At 36.4% G+C, this 25,945-nt stretch overlaps 1 long non-coding RNA gene and 1 gene segment (V, D, J or C); one reads left to right on the top strand and one right to left on the bottom strand.

Annotated features, from left to right (window-relative positions):
• Positions 1-10,225: 10,225 nt before the first annotated feature.
• Positions 10,226-12,352, bottom strand: LOC306890803. The gene is made up of 3 exons (XR_013786308.1): positions 12,235-12,352; positions 10,810-12,132; positions 10,226-10,359 (listed from the first exon to the last, which is right to left on the bottom strand). It is a non-coding gene; the product is annotated as an uncharacterized lncRNA (long non-coding RNA).
• Positions 12,353-19,220: 6,868 nt separating this feature from the next.
• Positions 19,221-20,645, top strand: LOC306890739 (Ig lambda chain C region-like). The segment is given in 2 exons: positions 19,221-19,266; positions 20,107-20,645.
• Positions 20,646-25,945: the final 5,300 nt, after the last annotated feature.

Genomic DNA, 25,945 nt, shown 5'->3' with positions numbered 1-25,945 from the left:
CATACCAGAATACCATAGATTTTACACACCAACATGTATTTTTAGCTCACTCTTAATTTGAATTTATTTAAAACAAATGATTGCGATACAGTTTGTATCGTATAGAATGTATTGTGATATATTGTATCGGGACCCATCTATCGTGATATGTATCGTATCGTGAGGCCCTTGCCAATACACAGCCCTACTAAATATCATCTCGCCTTCTAGTTTTCTTGTGTGCTAACAGTTTCTCTCTTAAGCGTATATACTAAGAATCACCGAGCAGCCTTGGTAAGTTGGAATTACTCTTCAAACCCGGTGAGTTATGGCTTCTTTTCTTATTATTGTCACTTTCACCTCATGTCAAATGTTTAGCTTAGCCTTCTCTGTCAGCGGCGAGGGCTTTACATGCGATAAATGCAGGGAAATAGCTAGGCTGACAGAGAAGATCTCAGAATTAGAGTCTCGCATCCAATCTTTATCTGAGGATAGTAAGAATGTAAGGAGCTTAGAAAACACTTTGGATGCGAGCAATATTAGCGCGCACAGTTCGGTTCCGGTTGAACAACCCCCGTAGCTGGGAAGCTTTGTGACTGTGAGACGGTGTAGTCGCAGGTCAAAACACCACTCAACCGTTCCGACTACAGTCTCGAACAGGTTTGCCCCGCTCAGTGATGCACCGACAGAAAAATTTGCTGAAAGTGCCCTAGTTATTGGTGATTCTATTGTTGGGAATGTTAACATAGAGGCACCAGCCACCATAGTAAAATGTTTACCGGGAGCCAGAGCGCCTGACATCAAGTCAAATTTAAATGTGCTGGCTAAGGCTAATCGTAAATTCAGTAAGATTGTTATTCACGTCGGCACAAATGATGTTCGACTCCGTCAATCGGAGATCACAAAAGATAATATTAAAGAGGTGTGTGAGCTCGCAAGCACGATGTCAGACACTGTAATATTCTGTGGCCCCCTCCCCGCTTATCGTGGTGATGAGATACATAACAGATTATCATATCTTAATGGCTGGTTGTCTGAGTGGTGCCTGCAGAATGATATCGTTTTTATAAATAACTGGAAGAGTTTTGAGGGCAGACCTGACCTGTTGAAAAGTGAAGGTCTCCACCCCTCCTGGGCTGGAGCTTCTCTTCTGTCTAGAAATATGGATCATAGTCTTAATGCTAAAACTTGACTCACTGGGGCCCAGGTCAGGGAGCAGACAGAATGGCTTAACCAACGGTCTGCTTGCCGTCTCACGTTGCAGAACACACTAAATACACAACATGCGATAATACTTTCTCCCAAACATCATAAAATAGAGACAGATAATCAGATAATCAACTGTCACGACTTGTATTGCTAAATATTAGATCTCTCTCTAATAAAGCACTTTTTGTTAACAATATGATAACAGATCATAAAATAGACATGATCTGTCTGACAGAAACATGGCTAAAGCCAGATGATAATATTACTTTAAATGAGTCTGTCCCCCAAGATTATTATTATAAACACGAGCCTCGATCGCCTAAAAGGCAGAGGGGGAGGTGTTGCTGCACTTTACCGTAACTCTTTTAGCATTTCCCAGAAGTCTAATCCTAAATACAATTCTTTTGAAGTCATGGTACTTGATGCATCAATACCGAATACTAAGGACAAAACATCTTTAAAATTTATTCTGGCTATTGTATATAGGCCTCCAGGGCACCACACAGATTTTATTAAAGAATTTGGTGGGTTCTTATCAGAACTAGTACTGGCTGCAGACAGAGTCCTTGTTGTTGGTGACTTTGACATTCATGTAGATAATGATACAGATGCTTTAGGAATGGCTTTTAAAGACACTCTTAACTCCATGGGCGTTAATCAACGTGTGTCGGGACCTACTCACCTTCGTAATCATACTTTAGATTTAATATTGTCTTACGGTATAAACGTGGGCGACGTGAAAAATCCTTCAGCAGAGCGAAGACATTTCGGATCATTATCTGGTATCATGCTTGCTTCACTACCCAATGGTGGCAAATCAAACTCCAAGTTACAGATATTGTAGAACAATAACTTCGACTACAAAAGGTGCGTTTCTTGATAATTTGCCTGAATTGTCTCAAATCTCTAGCATGAGTAATAACGTTGAAGATCTTGACTTTACCATTGAAAATATTAATGCCACCTTCTCGGAAACGCTAGACATAGTTGCTCCTCTGCGCTTAAAGAAGATTAAAAATGACAGACCGACACCGTGGAATAATGAACTCACTCAGGCTCTAAAGAAAGTGGCACGAAAAATGGAGCGCAACTTTAAGAAAACTAAATTAGAGGTATTCCGTACTGCCTGGAAGGATAGTATTAAAAAATACAGGAAAGCCCTAAAAACATCTAGATCCGCCTACCTTTCATCACTAATAGAAGAAAACCAGCATAACCTTAGGTTTTTATTTGATACAGTTGCTAAATTAACCAAAAATAAATCGTCAGCGACTTCTGATTCTGTATACCAGCATAGCAGAGATGAATTTATGAACTATTTCACAAATAAAATCCAAGATATTAGAGAAAAAAATATAACTATGCAACCAGAAGTGAATCCTGCTGAACAAACGACTAACTACAGCACCTCTAAGGAGAAATTACGTTTATTTTCTACTATAGATCACGATGAACTCTCTAAAATCATTAGATCATCTAAATCAACTGCATGCATAATAGACCCTATACCTACAAATCTACTGAAATAGATGCTACCAGAAATTATAGATCCTCTACTTAGCCTTATTAACTCATCTCTGACATGTGCCTAAAGCATATAAGGTGGCTGTTATAAGGCCCCTTGTCAAAAAAAAACAATCTGGACCCTGGAGAACTAGTTAACTACAGACCTATTTCGAATCTACCTTTCTTATCTAAAGTTCTGGAAAAAGTAGTCTCAATTCAAATATGCTCCTTCCTCCAAAGGAATGAGATTAATGAAGATTTCCAGTCTGGATTTAGAGCACATCACATTACAGAGACTGCTCTGATTAGAGTTACAAATGATCTGCTTATGGCGTCCGACCGAGGTTGTATCTCCTTATTGGTGCTGCTAGATCTTAGTGCTGCATTCGACACCATTGACCACAGCATGCTCCTACATAGACTCGAAAATGATGTCGGTATTAAGGAAATAGCTTTGAAATGGCTTAGATCTTATTTATGCGACCGTTTTCAATATGTAGCAATAAACAATGAGGTATCACGCAAGTCCAGTACGGTGTACCACAGGGCTCAGTCTTATTGCCTATGCTCTTCGCATTATACATGCTACCTCTTGGAGATATAATAAAGCGACACGGAATAAGCTTTCACTGTTATGCTGATGATACGCAACTTTATATTTCCTCGAAGCCTCATGAAACATAGCAATTCCATCAAATAGTAGAATGCATAGTTGATATAAAAAAGTGGATGAGTAGCAATTTTTTATTACTGAACTCGGACAAAACTGAAGTATTACTTATCGGACCGAAAACCGCCCCATGTAACAACCAAGAATACTGCTTGACTATTGATGGATCTTCCATAAAACCCTAATCTTCAGCTTAGAATCTTGGCTTCATATTCGATAGTACTCTGTCATCTGAGAACCAGGTCGCCAACACCTGTAAAATTGCTTTTTTCCATCTTAAAAATATATCTAATCTACGTCATATGCTGTCATCATCAGATGCGGAGAAGCTTATACATGCCTTTATGACATCAAGACTAGATTACTGTAATGCACTATTAGGTGGTTGCCCTGCAGGCCTTTTACAAAAACTCCAACTGGTCCAAAATGCGGCAGCTCGAGTTCTTACGCGTACAAAAAAGTATGAGCATATTAGCCCGGTTCTGTCAACCTTGCACTGGTTACCTGTAAAGCATCGCATTAACTTTAAAATCTTGCTTATTACCTATAAAGCCTTGCATGGTTTAGCTCCTCACTACTTGAGAGAACTTCTAATGATGGCAGAAAGAGGAAGGCTAGAAAATATAGGGAAGCATGCATATGTCAACAGAGCTTTAAGTCATTATGTGATTAGTTCACCCAAAAATAAATATTCTTCTAATAAATAGTCCATCACTTGCACTACGCTCTCAGGTGTCAGGTCAGTTGGTAATACCTTGAATTTCAAAATCAAGTGCAGGCGGCAGATCCTTTTCCTATCTAGCGCCTAAACTTTGGAACAGTCTTCCCTGCACTGTCCGGGAGGCAGACACACTCTGTCAGTTTAAATCTAGACTAAAGACGCATCTTTTTAATCTTGCATACACTACACTATCATAATATATATATTTCAAAGATCTAGGCTGCACTAGTTAGATCAACCGGAACCAGGGACACTTCCAATAACAACTGATGCATTTGTTGCATCAAAGAGTGCAGAACAGTACTCTACTCTCAGCCAGTCTTGTCTCATTGTTCCAAGGTTACCAGAGCGGGCAGGATGCAGTCCAAGGTTACCGGAGCGGGCAGGGCGCAATCCATACCCAGACCTGACAAATGCTGGACAAAGGACGTGGTGACTCTACAAAACTTCAGTCGCTATTAGATTATTAATGATACTTTTAAATCTAACTTTTTTTATTTTGCCTTGTTGTGCAAGCACTGTTGAGCTTGTGTAGAGGCTGCAGCTTTTGCCAGAGGGGAACTGGAATCCCCTGGTTAGGCCTGGTTTCCCTCTGAGGTTTTTTTCTCCTCCAATGGAGTTTTGGGTTCCTCGCCACCGTTTGCATAATGTTTTGCATGGCTGGGGGAGGGGCTGCTAGAATTGTATAGTTCTATTTAATTAACTCTGCATATAGGAATTCATAGTCTGTCGGATATTTGACCTGTGTTTTGACTTTTATAACCTTTTCTGTTTTGCTTATATTCAATGTTTTCTTGTACAGCTGCTTTGTAACAATGAAAATGGTAAAAAGCCCTATATAAATAAAGCTGACTTGACTTGTTTTAAACACATCATTTGTTATTTATTGCTACAGACACCCGGTGGTAGTCCAAACCAGTGCAGTCTCTCTGTCCTTCCGGTTTCTTCCCACTTCTGCCTCGTTTAAGATTTCAACATTGCAGTGGAGTGAATCAGTCTATTGTGGTCATATATGAAACAGTTGCATGCATGCTGAATATGTACCTATACAGTACATGCACATATACAAATATTACAGTATTTCACAATTGCTAAAACACATTTCTTGAAAGCTTCACCCATATTCTCAAAACCTTAAACACAAAACCCAGTCTTTAAACTACATTCACAAAACCCCTGACTCTTCTGACAAAATCAAACACTTGCCTCAAAACCATTTGATCTGTGCTCAAAAGCAAACAATGCTTTCAAAACATAAACACAGCCAGTCAATATATAAACACTTATCAGCAATCATTAGACACTACATCAAAAAATTGACAGCACAGCGTTCAGGGCATGTAGTTACAGAGAAGAAATGTTTATTGCATAAAGAAAATAATTTTGCCATAAATAAAAGTAAATAATTAACACTAGTACAGCAAATATATTACATAATGTGAGTACCGCAAGTAATACAGTATTGAATTTCTTTATTTTCAGCATAAAAATAAAGTAAGCCCAAAGAACAAAGATAACTCTAACTGAAAAGCGTATAACACAAAATGTTGCGCAATTGCAAAATCAAAGTAAATGAGAGACTCATTCTGCCTCAGCATCCCGTTCCATGGAATCCATTTCAAACACCCTCTATATATAAAAGAGATAAATAAATAGTTTTGTAAGTGTTAAAGAAAGACATATTTCTGCAAAAATGTATGTACAGATGTATATGCACTCCTGATTTACATACACTACAATATAGTGCAGTTACAGTAACAGTATAGGACAATAACTGTAGGCTACAAACTTGTACTGTAAGCATCAGTGGTGAAAGTGTACACTTACTTGCACATACTGATATCGTAGATCTTTGACCCTTTCTGAATTGCGTTCAAAGGGTACTCTGTGCACTTGCTTCATGCTTACCCTGTTGCGATGGAGGACACGGGAAATAGAAAGGCTGACACTGTTGATACCTTCAAAGTTTACATTGTCTTCTACAAGTCTTTGCTGTATCTCACGCAGTCGGATGACATTGTTTGGACGGACCATATCAACAATAAGAGACTCTTGCTGTTGGGAGAACAAAGGAGTCCTTCCACCCTCATTTGGTAGTCTTGCAATTCTACAAAAGGGAAAATGCTATCACAAATGTATACATACAGAAACAATAGTAATGGACATCACATTCATATTTAAATTGTATAGTAAATCTCATTTTCTTTTTTCCCTACTCCCCTTTCTATTGATAAACTGATGTATTATATAAAATGTATACAGTACTTTCAGTCGCACAAATTAGAAAACCAATACATTTACCTGTTCTCTTCTCTGAATGTCCTGATTATGGTGGCCACAGAGAATTTGGACAAATTGGGTTGTACTCTTTGTCCTGCTTCCCTCATTGTCATTCCATGAACAAGAACATGGTCTATCACAGTTGCCCGAATCTGATCTGAAATGACTAGTCTTGGTCTTGCTCTTCCTTGTCCTTGTCCTTGTACTCTTCCCCCTCGTCTACCACCTCTTACACGAACTCTTCCTCCTCTTCCTCCCACATTGTTTCCATCCATTGTGGTATCAACACTCAATGTACCTGGGCCACCTGTATTGGCTTATATTCTAGACAACTGATTTGATCACATCATTAGAAACAAGTGTGAACAATTTTGAGTTGTTGTGTGTAAACGATGACAGCTGTGTTGTAATTGTGTTTAACTTTTGTCACATGTATTTACCATTTTGCAACACAGTGCAAAATGTGTTTCAGTGAGTAAGAATGTGTTTAGAGTTTTGCAAAAAGAGTGGATGAGATTTGCAAACAGTGTCTCAACTACCTGAACTTGTTTAAGGTTTTTCCTACAAAGTGACTGATTCGACAAATGGGTTTAGGCCACCGAGCATTGGGTTCAGAGAATGGGGTTTAGTGTTTAACAATTGTGAAATACTGTAATACAAATGTCTTTACTTTACCAGGTACAAACTCACAGAGACTTTTTCTGTGGGGAGGTGACAGAGTCTGTATTTTTGTGGATGCACAGGGACGAACAACAAAATGTCCTCAGCAAGGTCCTGAGGGGTCAATTCTCTGAGGGAAAGGATGACTTTTTCATTTTATTTCAGTATCAAGAAATCTTGGATTTTTTTTGCAATCTGTATTGATAGTGAAGACCTAATGGTCTATGCCATGCTCCTTATTCAGCCATTTAAGTAGATGAATAGATGAGTGAGTGAGGTTTTGTGTGACTGAGGGAGGGAGGTAGTGAGTGAATGAAGGAACAAATATATAAATAAATAAATTGATTTTATATAAATAAATTCATGTCAGAGTTAATGTGAAATCCAGGTGTTGTGTTGTGAACATGATCTCTGGAGACAGAGACGATCTATTCTGAGAACATCAGAGTCTCTTCATCCTGTCAATGCAAATGTGATTTTCAGCTCAACACTCTCAGTGTCAATGTTTGATTGGTTCAATCATCTGAACTGAAACACTCAAGTTTCACTTCTTTATTGTTGCTGATTTTATTATGTCATCAAAGTTCACACATGAATATTATGTATAAAATGACACTGTGTGCTGTTCATGCACTTCTCAGCCGATATTGATACTGTAAACCAAATAGACCAAATATTTATTGTTAAGTTATAAAGTTGTGCGTGTAACATTTATGATTGACATAAACCATGAATTGACTGCTGTGAACACTGAACTCTCTGGACAAATGTGGTGATGATGAACAGCGGCTGTTGGTGCATCTGATCATAATGTTTATCTCATAAAGATCATTAGATATGTCGTCTAAAACCTGGATTACAAGAAAACACACACAGAGAAAAACATTGAATATAGAGGTGACTGTATGTGTTGATGATAATATGTTCATTATTATTTAGGGGAATTTGACGCAAATAAAACAAACTATCACCATGTCAAAATAATCTGATCCTTCAGCAGTCAGTATGGATGTTAAAGTCATTTCTGATAATCTTCATAACTATATATATATCAGTACTGTGTTATTAGAGATCAGTGTTGTGTGTGTTTGTGTTGTATGAGCAGCTGCAGTATGTGTGAGGTGTATCAGTGCAGTCACTGTTCAGTCTGACTGACGGAGGTTTTTGTACGACTCTTTATCACTGTGTCAACACATATTTACTGTTGATATAGTGATCACTCAGACAGTAATAATCTCCTCCATCTTCAGTCTGAACTCCACTGATGCTCAGAGTGAAATCTTTTCCAGTATTTACTGTCCCACTGCCACTGAATCTAGATGATACTCCAGAATAGAGGCTATTGATGTAATATATGAGGAGTTTAGGAGCATCTCCAGGTTTCTGATGATACCAGGCTAAGTTGCTGCTATATATTCCTACATCTATATGACACTCTATTGTAGCTGTTTGTCCCTGTTGAACACTTTTCACTCTCGGTTGAGTCAGAGTAATTCCTCTGGATTCTGAAAACACAAAATATTAACAGTTTGTGTATTAAACTGTATTAGCATCATATACTAAAACAAACACAGATATAAAAACCAGTCAGATTAAGTCTTCATGTCTCACCTGTAATAAACACTGTGAGTGTCCAGATGAAGATGATGCTGAACGTCATTGTTGTTCTTGTTGGTTTGTGTGATGATGAAGATTGTGTTGTGTTGTGTTGTCAGTCATGAAGTGTTAAACTCACAGCACTATAAACACTCTCAGAGCACTGAAGCACGTGATCACAATGCAAACTCAATCTCTACATTTACATCAACACACACAAACACTGGACTTGTGATGTGTTATCTATTAGATCGTAACAAAAGATAAAATATTTATTACAGTATATGTCATGTGTATATGTTTCTTATATTATTGATCATGATGTTGTATTTGTATCATCACATCATCAATTTGACTGCAATGCTTTAACTTTGAATATTGTGTCCATGTTTAACTTTGAGGATTTAGGTTATGAGAGTCAGATATGAGAATTAAAACTTGTGAGAATTTTCAGGATTTTCTTGCAGAAATTACACAAGCATTTGTAAAATAAGATCATATTATTGTACACAGTCATAAATAACCAGGAGATTAAATGAAATGTAATGTGTATGATGTGTGAATGTGTGATAAAGTGTAAAGATGTGTTTGTGATGTGTTTATAGTTACTGAAGCGTTCAGAGGTTTTTGTACAGTCGCTCTATTAGTTTGTATCACTGTGGTGGACTTTCGGCAGCGGCACCAGACTGGATGTTGGCAGTAAGTAAAAACATTCAATAATAATATAACAGATTTCTGCTTTCATATATAAAGATCAACTAGGAAATATAAAAATATATAAATATGATAATATTCATGTGGTTTAAAAAATGACTTTGTACTAATTTACTTACAAATCTGAAACAGAGCCCGTGTTTATTTATGGATAATATTGTGAGCAAAGGTTAAGATGTGTTTGAATATTTATAATAATTATTATTAATATTTATAATTATGTCATTAATGTGAAGAAATGAAAAAGTGTTTTACTGTGGATTAAAGTTATTTGCACAGTTTCCTATTCTGATGAAGTTTTGGCTCATGTTGTAAAACAATAACATGTTCAGTGCGCTATAAAATATATCAAACTTGCATCGTGAAAATAGACCATCAAATGAAATGTATTCTGTGTTACAAAAACTATTTATATTCGTATTTGTTTATTTATTGCATTCAATATATTGTTTGGTTATATTTTTCAAAACCAGTTATTTGACTCTTATGTTTATTTGAAATGCTGTTAAGACTTTGTCACTGTAGTTGATGTTACAGCTACTTTCTATATTTATATTTTAATCTATTTTAATTTCTAAAATCAAAAATCATTTACAAACATTATTTTGGTGATTCAGAGCATTTGTAAACATTAGTGAAAACTGTATGAACATTCAGATCAACATGAATGAAAAAGAAACTTTACAGAAGATCTCATTTTTATTTATTTATTATTTGGATCTTATTATGAAGTTGTTTGTTTCTTGTGTGAGTTTGTGACTATTGTGTGTTTGTCAGGCTTCACTCGTCCTACAGTGAGCGTCCTGCCGCCCTCCAGTGAAGAGATTTCCACAAAGAAAACAGCAACACTGATGTGTTTGCTCAACAAGGGTTTCCCCTCAGACTGGAGTGTGATGTGGAAGGTGGACGGGAGCAGCAGATCTCAGGACAGCAGTGTTGGGCTCCTGGAGAAGAACGGTCTGTACAGCTGGAGCAGCAGTCTGACTCTCTCTGAGCAGGAGTGGAGCTCAGGGGTCTCAGTGAGCTGTGAGGCCAAACACAAAGATAACAGTCAAACAGTCACTAGAGAACTCAAGAGACAAGATCAGTGTTCATACTAGACTCTCTCTCTCTCTCTCTCTCTCTCTCTGACTTCTGTTCTCATCTGAGTCTCACTCGTGTCTCACATGTGTTTCTACATTTATTGTCTCTCTCTCATCTGACATCTGCTCTGCTTTTCACAAACAGCATCTCACACCAGTGCATGTGTGCTTTATTCATTCACTGCTGATTGTGTTTTCTTCAAATTCAACAAATAAAATCATATTGAATCTTTGACTTTGACTCATTTTGTGTTTTTAATACAATAAATAAACATCACTCAGTGAACCATGAAAACACAGGAGAGTGTTCTGGGTTCAGAAGGAACCGGCGAGCTCGGTGCCGCTCCCCGGACAGCACGCCAAACACACAAACCTTTCATACTTCTGCTAACCTTTATTATCTGCATCGGTGAACTCGTGAAATACTTTTACTGTAACAGTCGTTCATTCAGCAGCAAACAATACAAGGTACAGGTTTCAAATCACCTTCAGTGCTGAATGAATGTAAAACTGTAAACACAGCAAACACAATGAATGTTACACTTAAGCCCAAACAAACTGACAAAGGCCATAAAATACAGAATATGGGCTACAACATGAACAACATGGATCAAAGAACACGAGTTGTTTACATATGAAAGCAGAAAATATTTAATAGTTTATTTTACAGTCTGTACAAAAATACTGTGGGTGCATTGTGAAAAAAAGGGAAAAAACTGTTAATGGAGATCTGAAATCCACAAAATATTCATTAACATCAAGCCGTTCTTCAACATTTAGCCATAAAGTTTCATCAAAATCTCAGGGAATGTCCTTATTGTTCAGGCTCCGTGGGGAAAAACCTTCTGGCATGAAGAATCCAGGCTTGATATTGCTCTGCGGTTATATCCCTGCAAGCTTCATCCATGTCTTGAAGAAGGGAGACATGATCATGTTGATGGTGAACATACAACTGTAACTTACAAATGATCAGATAACAATCAGACAGTTAAAAATCTATGGACATAATAAATGATTCATTGATTCAACATTAAGATCAGTTGAATGAAATGATATTAAAGAGAAGAACAAGAGATTCAAATCAAAAGTTTGATATTGATAACATCATGTAAGTCAGTTACTGTTTGTAAACATGCAGAAAAGTGTATTTTTATAATCTGTTGTGTTTTGTAAATGCTTTTACAAATTGTACCAAACCAATACAAAATTAACATTGGTCACAAATAAATAAATAAACAACTGCTGAAATGTTTTAAAAACAATGTAACACAAAATACAATTGTTGTTATTTAAAGGAACTCTCCTCCCTCAGCAGCTGCAGTATGTGTGAGGTGTATCAGTGCAGTCACTGTTCAGTCTGACTGACGGAGGTTTTTGTACGACTCTTTATCACTGTGTCAACACATATTTACTGTTGATATAGTGAAAACTCTGACAGTAATAATCTCCTGCATCTTCAGTCTGAACTCCACTGATGCTCAGAGTGAAATCTGTGTTTGATCCACTGCCACTGAATCTAGATGATACTCCAGAATAGAGGGTTGATGTATAATATATGAGGAGTTTAGGAGCTTCTCCAGGTTTCTGTAAGTACCAGTGTAAGTGGTTACTATTATGCACTGCACTGCTGACTTTACAGTTTATTTGAACATGTTGTCCTGGTTGAACTGCTGTTGTTGATGGAGTCTGAGTAACAGTGTACTGTCCTCTACACTCTGAAAGAAACAACAAACATGAAATATAAGAAACACTGAAACAAATGAAGATTTCACTCTTCAATGAATGAATAATAATGATGAAAATGTTACGACACAAACCTTGAGCAAACACTGTGAGTGTCCAGATGAAGATGATGCTGAACGTCATTGTTGTTCTTGTTGGTTTGTGTGATGATGAAGATTGTGTTGTGTTGTGTTGTGTTGTCAGTCATGAAGTGTTAAACTCACAGCACTATAAACACTCTCAGACACTGAAGCACGTGATCACAATGCAAAGAAGTGGGCAGGATTCTTCTGCTACAGTCTAGTGCACTATAACTATTGAATGGACAAAGACATTAAACAACAACAATAATAATAATAATAATAACTGTAATCCTTCAGAGATCTCCTGAACTGTTGTTTGTGTTGTCTGTTGTTATTGCTGTTTATTCTGTTTTAGTTTGTATTCAGTCTGGTGTAATGAAGGTTTTTGTATAATAGCTTTAGTAGATTATATTTGATTATTGTTCAGCTCTTTTATTTCGCTCAACAAAATAATGCTATTTATATCTTTCTCAGCGTTGTGCATTGATGCTGTGCGCTGCTCATTTGCTGCAAAAATCCTCCATTTGCTGTTTCATGACTTCGCACTCGCAGATAAACAGTTCCTTGTAAGGATAGATTGGTAATGCATGGCCATGAAGGTTATGCGAATCTGGCGTGTTGTGCAGGGAGTGGGCTCCGAGCTCGCCGGATCTATCTGAACCTGGAGCACTCTACCCTTGTCAGGGCAAGTGCGTCGGGCTCATAACCGGCTCGAGCTCAGAACACTGAGAGAACAAAGAGAAAAATGAGAGGAGCTGGGGTGGAGGAGGGAAGCTTATCTGGCAAGATGCATCAGGTACCAAGGCCGTGCCCCCCAAAGCGGTCATTGATGCCCCTCCTACAGGCCATGGCGTGGCCCAAAAAAAATCCCTATTAGTTATTATTTTAATATAAAATGTTCAAACTGTAACTTAAATAAGATAAAAAGAATCGGGAAAATGCATAATTTTGGTTCTTCATGGCATGTTACTAGGCTTCGTCATGGTGAATGCTTATTGGTCGCTGAGTAAACTTGTTACATTTGATTTGCAGCGCAAGTGGAAAATCCATTTCAAGTTGAAGAACAGTTTTTCAAGTTGGAGCACAGACGCACAATAATACACGAGAGAAAGGCCAGGTTAGTGCAGCTTGCATTCGAGAAAGACTTGACACGCAAATGCACAAGCGAATGGAAGGACACAGTACTTAGATGGTTCAGTAGCAACACTCGTCGCCTGCAACTCTTCTGAGGGTAACTCGTTTGTTCAATTCACTTATTGAAGCCAGCCCTGGCTTTCATAAGGCCTACTAAACAGGTGAATTGTTGATGAATGTTTGTGGGTTCTAACTGCTTTTGTGTTTTATACTTTGCTATCTGTAAAGATATATGGGCTTGTGTCATTTCTGCTTGGTGCATGCATAAACTGCTGGGAGGTGTGTAACCCAGGTTAAAAACAACCATTAGCATAAAGTAATAGCAGAATATACATTTATTTTTGTCCTTTAAAGGACTCATTTTCTAAACAAAATAATTAACCCTAAGAAAAAACGCTGTTTAAAGAATTAATGTTATTTGTTGAAGCACACTTTGTATTTTCATTTTTTTTATTTTTTCCATTTCCTATATTTTATTTTATCTTTATTTATTTCTTCCATTCTACGCAAATCAAAAACTAAAAAAATCAGTTAAACCTTATATCTGTGTGAGTAGCTCATTATTGTTGTGACATTCTCTACAGGCGAATTTTAGTCTTCTGATTTAACTGGTCCATATGCAGACATTTGTGTGATGATGTCCAAATCGTTTTATGAAGAAAAAAGCCTTAAGTTTTCAGAAACATCTATACGAAAAAACTTTGTCTGATGGGAAAATTCTTTTTAACTGATTCAGTGTTTTATTTTTGTCGTCGTAATTTGTTAATTATTTATGTACAAAAAATATATAGCTATTTATTGTATGCCTATTTTATGTTTTTTATTTAGCCTATATTATATTTATATTATTATTTTCTGTCCTGTTCTGTCCTGTTGTTTAGGCTATCTGTTCTGGGCCGGGTATCCCGATAACGATGTAGCCTAGCCTATCTTAGCTCTTAAAAGTGCTCTCTACGTGCAAGGTTCTGAACGTTAGCCGCAATTCCTCACGCGTTTCATCAAATGTACATTTTTCCCAAAAATGTAGGCTACTGAACTCATAGAACGCGAGAATAGGTGCTACTTGAGTCGCTTTCCATTCGCAAAGTGCTGAACTAGGCTATACTAACCTTATATGGAATCGTAATGTAATGGAAATTTTCTAGTCTAGCTTCTTGATGTGTCTATCTATATGTTTATGAAGTTTTTATCTATGTTTTCTTTTCTATGTTATCATGTTTTTCTCTATACGCGTCATACCACTCTGCCTTTGCCCTCGAGCAGAGGCCAAGATGTTCTGTTTGGAATAACGGGCATCACTTCTCGTAAACCAGCTCGGGATTCTGGCTAGGGGGCAAAGGGAGGGGGTGTCACGTTTTAATATATAAACTCTGGGTGCAGGAGGAAAGAGCGCCTTCTCTCTGCACCATGCTTGTGATGCAGACTGAATGTCAATAAATATAAAAGACCTTGCAAGGTAACTCATGCTCTCTGTGTGTTGCATTTGTCTGAAGTGTTTAAAACTCACCTTGATTAAGGAATAAGAAAATTCCAAAACAATTTGGCGACGAGGTATGGGATCACAAGGCTGACGGAGAACGGACTAGAGTTGACTGATCATCCTGGACATAGCAAATCCAGCTCTAACCCCATACAGGGACGAGAGAACTCTACTCCGGAATCCAAGCTGACGTGATCCCAAAAGAACTCAGTGCAAGGCACAAAAAGGAAAAGTGGTGAGTCAGATAGATTTAAAACTCACCTTGATTAAGGAATAAGAAAATTCCACAACAGTATTCTGAAAGTTTAACCTAACAATCATCATCTGTTGTGTATTAGGAATCAAGACACGAAAAAAAAAAATATATATAATGACATTCTATATAGATCATTGGAGCTAACATTCTAGGGTAGAATGTCATTCTATATAGATCATTGGAGCAAACTGACTCTTGCCGTAGCCGGTCGGCAAAACAGTAAATTCAGCGCTGTTTTCTGTTCCTCTTTTAGATAAAAACCCAAGTCTAAATCGTTCATTGTCATTCTATATAGATCTTTCATATTTAGGTCTGGATTTCCATGCTACTATGATGCTGCCAATGCATCAAAAAATATTTATCAAACGACAGTGCCCCCCCGCCGATGACCCAATGCCCGTCCAGTAGATCTGCTCTGACGCCGACTCTGCTTACAGTTATCCCATTATAGATTATATTATTTTGACATCTATGAGGGAATAATATCTATGAACAACACAGCCTTCATGCCAAAAGTAAGCACATAACTAAGCACAAAACACATTAATGTTATAAATAGTTACGTTTGTCATTTTACAAATATCCAGCCGCTTATTCATGAGTGATTACACATTCACATTCATTTGCAGTACAAACCATTAGATTGATTTTAAAAGATTCACTTAAATTACAGATAAGACAAACGTTATATACTGAAGGTTAATGTTAAAAACGTTAACAGGCAACATACATATGCTTAAGATATAGTTAAAATAGGTTAGTATGTACACAGCAATATCACTTACCTTGACAAGATTGCGCGTGAGATCTTTGGTGAAAAAAGGTTTTATGGAAGGTGAAAAAAGAAAGCCAGCGAATTAACGTTAATGTTAAGTTAAAAACATTTGCCAAAACTAGTGGTGTAACTCCTAAAACAGCATGTTTTTTGCATGATACGTTGAATTATTTAATCGTTTTATAATTTACGACTTTATAATTGTATTACTTAACAAAAAAGTCTCGGTGTGATGAGCGTTTTCATTTGAACTGAAGCCAACTTGTTCTATGAGCGTTTCCATTGGTTCTGACAGCTTTCAATTACAAAAGTTTATTTGCTTCTTTGTGAACCAGGACACAACATGCTTAAAACTTTGACTGTGTGTTTTATATTTGACATAAACTCATGGTTCATTTATAAAGTAATAATAGTTAGGGCCTCTTATTACGATTGGTCCAGGATATAAACAAACACATGGTTCATTTATCAAGTGGGTATTTCGGGTCTCTGATTATGATTGGTCCAGGATACAAGACCCGCTGCTTTCCACTATGTCAGAGTGTTGCCTGGCAAAATTTACATTCCCAACAAGATTGTGATTCTCGAAGAAGAAATATCACTTCACTCTGATATATTTACCGCTGTGCTGCTCTAATAAAGGAGTTATGTGATACGATACACGAAATAAATCGTTGGCCGTTTGAGGTTATGAATGAGTTTGTGGGTTCGTAAATATATCTACATCTTTTAACTTGTACAAGCGTAAACACTCTTACGTTTAAGAAAGAACTTATTCGGCGATAGTGTAAGCATTGCTATCCATTCATGCGTAAAAATGATTACGTTTCCTATATATAGACTTTACATACAGATACATACACATTCTTATGAGATCACATGTTTGCCAATAAAGTATTTAAGAGAATCACTAATAAAACACTATTATCTTTCTGGTTTTCTATAGATTCAAAAATGTGTATATATAGAAATCAATTTCTCACTCCTCGTCATTTTGTAATATTGTATTTAAATTGGTATTAAACAATAAGATCAAAAAGCAGCATAAAAGATAATAGAAACAAATACTTTCGGCTCTTAACAGGATTCTTAGTGTTTCCCTCGTACGTTTCTCCAAACCATTACAAATTGTAAAGTGTTTAATGTCTTTTGATGTTAAGTTTAATGTTCATTAAAGAGTTTATTAAAAAACTATTTCCGGTACGGAACGAATAGTGTCAAACAGCTTTTTTAAAAATAGCTTAGACCGGAAGTGGTTTCAGTTTTGTGCATGCGCAGTAGAAATCATGTTTCCGGGACGGATCGGGTAGCGACAAGGATGGCGAACACAGCCGCAGTAGCATCCTGACCCTCAGCAAAGCATGCTGGGAAGTGAGGGGTGTATGTTTGTAGAGTCAAATACTAGGTTCATGTATGAGTAAATGTGAAATGCAGGTGTTGTGTTGTGAACATGATCTCTAGAGACAGAGCCGATCTATTCTGAGAACATCAGAGTCTCTTCATCCTGTCAATGCAAATGTGATTTTCAGCTCAACACTCTCAGTGTCAATGTTTGATTGGTTCAATCATCTGAACTGAAACACTCAAGTTTCACTTCTTTATTGTCGCTGGTTTTATTATGTCATCAAAGTTCACACATGAATATTATGTATAAAATGACACTGTGTGCTGTTCATGCACTTCTCAGCCGATATTGATACTGTAAACCAAATAGACCATATATTTATTGTTAAGTTATAAAGGTTTGCGTGTAACATTTATGATTGATATAAACCATGAATGGACTGTTGTGAACACTGAACTCTCTGGACAAATGTGGTGATGATGAACAGCGGCTGTTGGTGCATCTGATCATAATGTTTATCTCATAAAGATCATTAGATATGTCGTCTAAAACCTGGATTACAAGAAAACACACAAACAGAGAAAAACATTGAATATAGAGGTGACTGTATGTGTTGATGATAATATGTTCATTATTATTTAGGGGAATTTGACGCAAATAAAACAAACTATCACCATATCAAAATAATCTGATCCTTCAGCAGTCAGTATGGATGTTAAAGTCATTTTTGATAATCTTCATAACTATATATATATCAGTATTGTGTTATTAGAGATCAGTGTTGTGTGTGTTTGTGTTGTATGAGCAGCTGCAGTATGTGTGAGGTGTATCAGTGCAGTCACTGTTCAGTCTGACTGACGGAGGTTTTTGTACGACTCTTTATCACTGTGTCAACACATATTTACTGTTGATATAGTGAAAACTCTGACAGTAATAATCTCCTGCATCTTCAGTCTGAACTCCACTGATGCTCAGAGTGAAATCTTTTCCAGTATTTGCTGTTCCACTGCCACTGAATCTAGATGATACTCCAGAATGGAGGTTATTGATGTGATGTATGAGGGGTTTAGGAGCTTCTCCAGGTTTCTGCTGATACCAGTGTAAGACGTTACTATATATTCCTACATCTATATGACACTCTATTGTAGCTGTTTGTCCCTGTTGAACACTTTTCACTCTCGGTTGAGTCAGAGTAATTCCTCTGGATTCTGAAAACACAAAATATAAACAATTTGTATATTAAACTGAATTAACATCACATACTAAAACAAGCACAGAAATAAAAACAAGTCGGATTAAGTCTTCATGTCTCACCTGTAATAAACACTGTGAGTGTCCAGATGAAGATGATGCTGAACGTCATTGTTGTTCTTGTTGGTTTGTGTGATGATGAAGATTGTGTTGTGTTGTGTTGTCAGTCATGAAGTGTTAAACTCACAGCACTATAAACACTCTCAGACACTGAAGCACGTGATCACAATGCAAACTCAATCTCTACATTTACATCAACACACACAAACACTGTTTTATCATTTAAATTTCATTTCTTGAAGTTTGTTGTATTTTGTTTTCTTAGATTCTGTGTAGTGATTATTGAACAAGTGTGTTATGATTTGTAATGGTGAATAGTTATTCATTATTTTCTGTATAATGTTTGTGTAAAATAAAAAACACAGAATATGGAGATACACAGGACAGCAGCTTTATGAAACACTGACAAGTTGCTTTGTAATTCTTTGGATGTTTTAATCTTTGAATATTAATAAATTGTTCACACTTTCAGGTTTGAGAATATGAGTCAATTTTAAGGGTTAAAAATCAGTCAAACTTAATTAGTTTGTATAATAGTTATAATTGTTCACCCAAAAATGTATAAATAAACAAAGTGAAATGAAATGTAATGTGTATGATGTGTGAATGTGTGATAAAGTGTAAAGATGTGTTTGTGATGTGTTTATAGTTACTGAAGCGTTCAGAGGTTTTTGTACAGTCGCTCTATTAGTTTGTATCACTGTGGTTCACTTTCGGCAGCGGCACCAGACTGGATGTTGGCAGTAAGTAAAAACATTCAATAATAATATTAATAAACAGATTTCTGCATTTAAATATAAAGATCAACTATTGAATATAAAATGAAATTACCGTTTTTATATATTCATGTGTTTAATAAAAATCTTTGTGTACTAGTAAACGTTCAACATTTGAAAGATAAACGCTTGATATAAAAGGATTGTTGACCCAAAAATGAAACTTCTCTCATCATTTACTCTCAGATTGTTCCAATCCTGTAGAAATGTATTTGTTCTGCTAAACACAAATGAATGTATTCAGAAAAATGTCAGTAACCAAACCGATTTCATCCCTATTGACTCCAATAGTAATTATTTTTTCTACTGTAGCAGTATTGGGGGATGAGACTTGTTTGGATACGAACATTCTGTTATTATTTATATTGACCAAAAAATTATTAATACCAAATTTATTAATACCAAAAAATGTGTTTATTCTGCAAAAAGTGTATAAAACTTGCACTGGGTGTTTATATATTATATTTGATATATAGTAAGTTATACATTTGATAACCAATTATTTGTAGTTATGATTTTTTTAGGTATTTTATGTTTAGTATATATAGTTTAATACTTTATTAAAATTAATATATGTTCGGTAATATGTTTTCTATATTGATTTAACATCAGATTCAATTTGATTGTGATAGTGGTTGAATTAATGGTCAATTCTGTATAAACATTCAGATCAACATGAACGAAAGATCAAATTTACCGAAGACTTTATCGTGAACTTATTTATCATTCTGATCCTTTATGTTTATCATGTAGAGAGTGAAGTTGTTTGTTTCTTGTGTGAGTTTGTGACTATCGTGTGTTTGTCAGGCTTCACTCGTCCTACAGTGAGCGTCCTGCCGCCCTCCAGTGAAGAGATTTCCACAAAGAAAACAGCAACACTGATGTGTTTGCTCAACAAGGGTTTCCCCTCAGACTGGAGTGTGATGTGGAAGGTGGACGGGAGCAGCAGATCTCAGGACAGCAGTGTTGGGCTCCTGGAGAAGAACGGTCTGTACAGCTGGAGCAGCAGTCTGACTCTCTCTGAGCAGGAGTGGAGCTCAGGGGTCTCAGTGAGCTGTGAGGCCAAACACAAAGATAACAGTCAAACAGTCACTAGAGAACTCAAGAGACAAGATCAGTGTTCATACTAGACTCTCTCTCTCTCTCTCTCTCTCTCTCTGACTTCTGTTCTCATCTGAGTCTCACTCGTGTCTCACATGTGTTTCTACATTTATTGTCTCTCTCTCATCTGACATCTGCTCTGCTTTTCACAAACAGCATCTCACACCAGTGCATGTGTGCTTTATTCATTCACTGCTGATTGTGTTTTCTTCAAATTCATCAAATAAAATCATATTGAATCTTTGACTTTGACTCATTTTGTGTTTTTAATACAATAAATAAACATCACTCAGTGAACCATGAAAACACAGGAGAGTGTTCTGGGTTCAGAAGGAACCGGCGAGCTCGGTGCCACTCCCCGGACAGCACGCCAAACACACAAACCTTTCATACTTCTGCTAACCTTTATTATCTGCATCGGTGAACTTGTGAAATACTTTTACTGTAACAGTCGTTCATTCAGCAGCAAACAATACAAGGTACAGGTTTCAAATCACCTTCAGTGCTGAATGAATGTAAAACTGTAAACACAGCAAACACAATGAATGTTACACTTAAGCCCAAACAAACTGACAAAGGCCATAAAATACAGAATATAGGCTACAACATGAACAACATGGATCACAGAACACGAGTTGTTTACATATGAAAGCAGAAAATATTTAATAGTTTATTTTACAGTCTGTACAACAATACTGTGGGTGCATTGTGAAAAAAGGGAAAAACTGTTAATGGAGATCTGAAATCCACAAAAAATTTACTTTAACATCAAGCCGTTCTTCAACATTTAGCCATAAAGTTTCATCAAAATCTCAGGGAATGTCCTTATTGTTCAGGCTCCATGGGGAAAACCTTCTGGCATGAAGAATCCAGATTGATATTGCTCTGCGGTTATATCACTGCAAGCTTCATCTATGTCTTGAAGAAGGGAGACATGATCATGTTGATGGTGATCATACAACTGTAACTTACAAATGATCAGATAACAATCAGACTTAAAAATCTATGGACATAATAAATGATTCATTGATTCAACATTAAGATCAGTTGAATTAAATGATATAAAGAGAAGAACAAGAGATTCAAATCAAAAGTTTCATATTTATAACATCATGTAAGTCAGTTACTGTTTGTAAACATGCAGAAAAGTGTATTTTTTATCATCTGTTGTGTAGTGTTTTGTAAATGTACCACTTGCTTGTACAAATTGCACCAAACCAATAAAAAAATTAACATTTATAAAAAGTAAATAATTAAACAACTGCTGAAATGTTTTAAAAACAATGTAAAACAAAATACAATTGTTGTTATTTAAAGGAACTCTCCTCCCTCAGCAGCTGCAGTATGTGTGAGGTGTATCAGTGCAGTCACTGTTCAGTCTGACTGATGGAGGTTTTTGTACGACTCTTTATCACTGTGTCAACACCCAGCTACTAGGACTGTGTAAACTCTGACAGTAATAATCTCCTGCATCTTCAGTCTGAACTCCACTGATGCTCAGAGTGAAATCTGTGTTTGATCCACTGCCACTGAATCTAGATGATACTCCAGTCTGGAGGCGTGATGTGATATATATGAGGAGTTTAGGAGCTTCTCCAGGTTTCTGTAAGTACCAGTGTAAGTAGTTACTATTATACACTGCACTGCTGACTTTACAGTTTATTTGAACATGTTGTCCTGGTTGAACTGCTGTTATTGATGGAGTCTGAGTAACAGTGTACTGTCCTCTACACTCTGAAAGAAACAACAAACATGAAATATAAGAAACACTGAAACAAATGAAGATTTCACTCTTCAATGAATGAATAATAATGATGAAAATGTTACGACACAAACCTTGAGCAAACACTGTGAGTGTCCAGATGAAGATGATGCTGAACGTCATTGTTGTTCTTGTTGGTTTGTGTGATGATGAAGATTGTGTTGTGTTGTGTTGTCAGTCATGAAGTGTTAAACTCACAGCACTATAAACACTCTCAGACACTGAAGCACGTGATCACAATGCAAAGAAGTGGGCAGGATTCTTCTACAGTCTAGTGCACTATAACTATTGAATGGACAAAGACACTAAACAACAACAGCAACAATAACAATAATAATAATAATAATAACTGTAATCCTTCAGAGATCTCCTGAACTGTTGTTTGTGTTGTCTGATGTAATTGCTGTATATTCTGTTTTAGTTTGTATTCAGTCTGGTGTAATGAAGGTCTTTGTACAATAGCTTCAGTAGATTATATTTGCACTGATATATAAAACTGAAGTAAAAAACTCTTCAATAAATGACTCAACGTGCAGAAGATGAGTAAATGTGAAAGATGTGCATTGTTGTTGTTTTCATTGTGTTTGGGAATGTGTTGTGTGTTTGTGTCATTCAACTTGATGGGTCAGAGGTCACTGAGAGAAACAGTGAAACACTTTCTGTTAATCCTGTTTTTATGACAGTGGACTCGAGGTGACTCGAGGTAGTCAGGTGTTTCACGATTTGTACTGCACATGTTCAAAAGCGCATCTATGACACTTGTCACTGTGGATGTGTTCGATTAGATACGTGATGAAGAGTGAAGAGTACATGTGATAGCGGCGATTCTTCCGCATTTGATGTACAAATTTCCTTTTTCTTTTTACGTACTGAGTTTTTTTTCTCTCTTTTTTTGAGGGACAGCTCGCTGCAACCTGCGGTGGATGTCCAACCCAGCCCACATCCAAGTGTGATGTCATAAACCACGCCCTTGTCCAAAAGCGTCACATTCTCATTAACATTGAAACAGTAAGACGCCAACAGAGTAGGTGGCGATAATACACATTATTGATAATAAAAAACGTTTTCGCTATTTCGGTAAGTAAAACAAATCTTTTAATTTCAGAAGTATTTATATGAAATGGATTTATGCTTGCATATGCCTTTTATGCCAAGTATACATCTATTAAATACAATTACTGAAAATGCACTCATCATCAGTTTAGGCCAGATTAAAAGGTTTTGTTTTGAGCCATCGTGAGGTCAGACTCGCTTGACAACATTGAAAATATGTGCACCATTTGTGGGCCTTTGTATGAATTTTCTAACTTGACATGTTAACATTTTTCATTCCCCCCACAATTACGCTCAACCACGCACACATGGTCCTGGGTACAGACCCACCGTGAATCTTTCCTTGGGCAGGTGGTGCAGCCTGCCTATCTCTAGATGGATGCAGAAAGCCAAAGGAGACTGTTGGAAGAATATATACATGGTGATTCAGAAGCAAGAGATGCCTTCTTGTTTCAATGTGAATGTGTAGAGGACCTTGACACATTCATTTCAAATTGTCATGAAGAGCAAGGGCTTAGGGTCCATGCCATGATACATATTAATGTGATTTTATTTAATTGTCTGTTTTAATTTTGTAATTTTATATAATCTGATTTATTTTAAATTATAAATATAAAAATGATCTTGTGAAGCATGTCTTTTTTTATCCATTTATATCAAGTATATATCAATTATATTAAGATGTGGATACATATCCTGATCAAACTATGTTTAAAAGGCAATGAGATTAATGCCATGTTACTAAAGTAATATAAATCTATCAAAACAAACTATCTCTCTATTACTGTTATGTACGTGTATGATACTACATATAGGGAAGTGACGAGCTCATTTGTTTTGACACTTATAAATAGGACGTTAAAGAAATGTTATCAATATTATAAATTAAATAACTTTTACAATATCAAGATCTAATTGTTCTATTAAATTTGATATATTTTTGGGTAGGGTAGTATTAATTCATTAGGAATCGTATAATGGTAACTATTAACAAATGTTAATCCAAACAAGCGTTGTACGGGCTGTTTTGATTAACGAAAATCAGCTCCTTATATAATTGTTTACGTACTTGGGGTTGACCTGTAGTTCATTTAGGCTAGACAATCTACAAACATGAAATCATGAAGAAGTATAACAAAAGATATAAATAATTCATTTGAATCCCTAGACTGCTGTCCCGAAGTAGCGCCATTTAACTCATGGGTACGTTGAACCTGATTTCTATTGGCCGAACAGTTGTGGTGACGTATTGGACAAGGGTGTTGTTTATGACGTCACACTTGGATGTGGGCTGGGTTGGACATCCACCGCGTTGTACTTGCTTTTTTTCGTCCTTTTTTGTTGGATTAACATTACTGTTCTCCTGTATCTGTATTCTTTCATTGTGATAAAAGTTCAATAAACAAATTAAGCACAAAAAAGGATAAATTCCTGACAAGCCCTACAGAGCATCAGAAGGTAAAACGGGCGTCTATGAAGGATACCCTCAAAGGAAACTAAACACAGAGAAACTGACCGTTTGTCAAAACCATTTTTTCTATCATTTAAAACATTGCAAAATTCCTTTCTGTAGTGCTTTGGAGATTTTTAAAGTAGTTTCCATCCCAACCGAAACAATTTCTATTATAACCATTAAATCCACAATAATTGTTTATTTTTGTAGCAGGGTGTTAATACATATCATAATAGAGATCATAATGTAGTTTAATCTCAGTCAGATATTTATATGATTTCTTTTTTTAAATGCAACCTTTCCTCTTTAAACAGATGATAGACTCTTCTTCACCGGCCCTAGCAGACAGTACATGCGTCTAGTTGTCCTGTTAGAGGAAGAGAAAAACATCTGTTCTTACTGAGTGCCACAATAACCCTGGACCTGTCAATCACAGTGGGGTCAGAGACACTCAAAACAGGGTTATTGATCCACAATAATCACCAATGTGAAATAATGGGGAATATACTACACTGTAAAAAAATCCGTAAAAATCCGGGATAAATTACTGCAATAACATGAAGGATTTTTTCCGTACTTCTTTTTACAGGTGTTTTTCCCGTATTTTTAAAAACGCGTTGCATTTTGGGAAGATTACCCCGCAAACTGCGATAGTGAAGCATGCAGAGGGGAGCAGGCGCCATTACGTGGGCTCTTCGCATCAGTGGTCGTACCTCTGTGGTAAAAAAACTTTTTCACATAGGCCTATGCGAACTTTATTTTAAAATGAAATAACTTATTTAATCTAAAAGGCGTAACTTTACTTGTTTGTGTCCTAAATTTGGTTGTAAACTTTGTATTGTTGGCAAGGAGGATTATTGAAAGCTGAGGTGATCTTTTTAATAATCGTGTGTATTGTAGCTGTTAAAACGTTGTTAAGCATTAACTTACATTTAATGACTATGCTATTTGTATGTTTTCCTGACTTCACCTGTTAACAGCACGGTGCTGTGTGTTTGTGTGTGATCTTGCCTGAAACGAGTCAGACGAGGCTGTATGTGATTGCTGATGTGTGTAAGAGGAAGAAAAGACTTGATATATGCTGATTTATTCATATTTATTTGCTTTTTTGGAACTATTTTGAATAAACTTTATAGAAACTGTTTCTTTATGTCAGAGCTTTTCACTTGTTCCATTCGTCTTAATGCAATCTGAAAACTTGATAATAATTGCAATCCTTTTCTGCCTCCCCTCATGACATGATCTGTGTAAAAGCATCGGAGTCGGTTTCGCATAGT

This window comes from Barbatula barbatula (assembly GCF_947034865.1).
Source record: "Barbatula barbatula genome assembly, chromosome: 25".
Classification (NCBI taxonomy): domain Eukaryota; kingdom Metazoa; phylum Chordata; class Actinopteri; order Cypriniformes; family Nemacheilidae; genus Barbatula; species Barbatula barbatula.
This window is presented reverse-complemented; position numbering and strand designations above follow the sequence as displayed.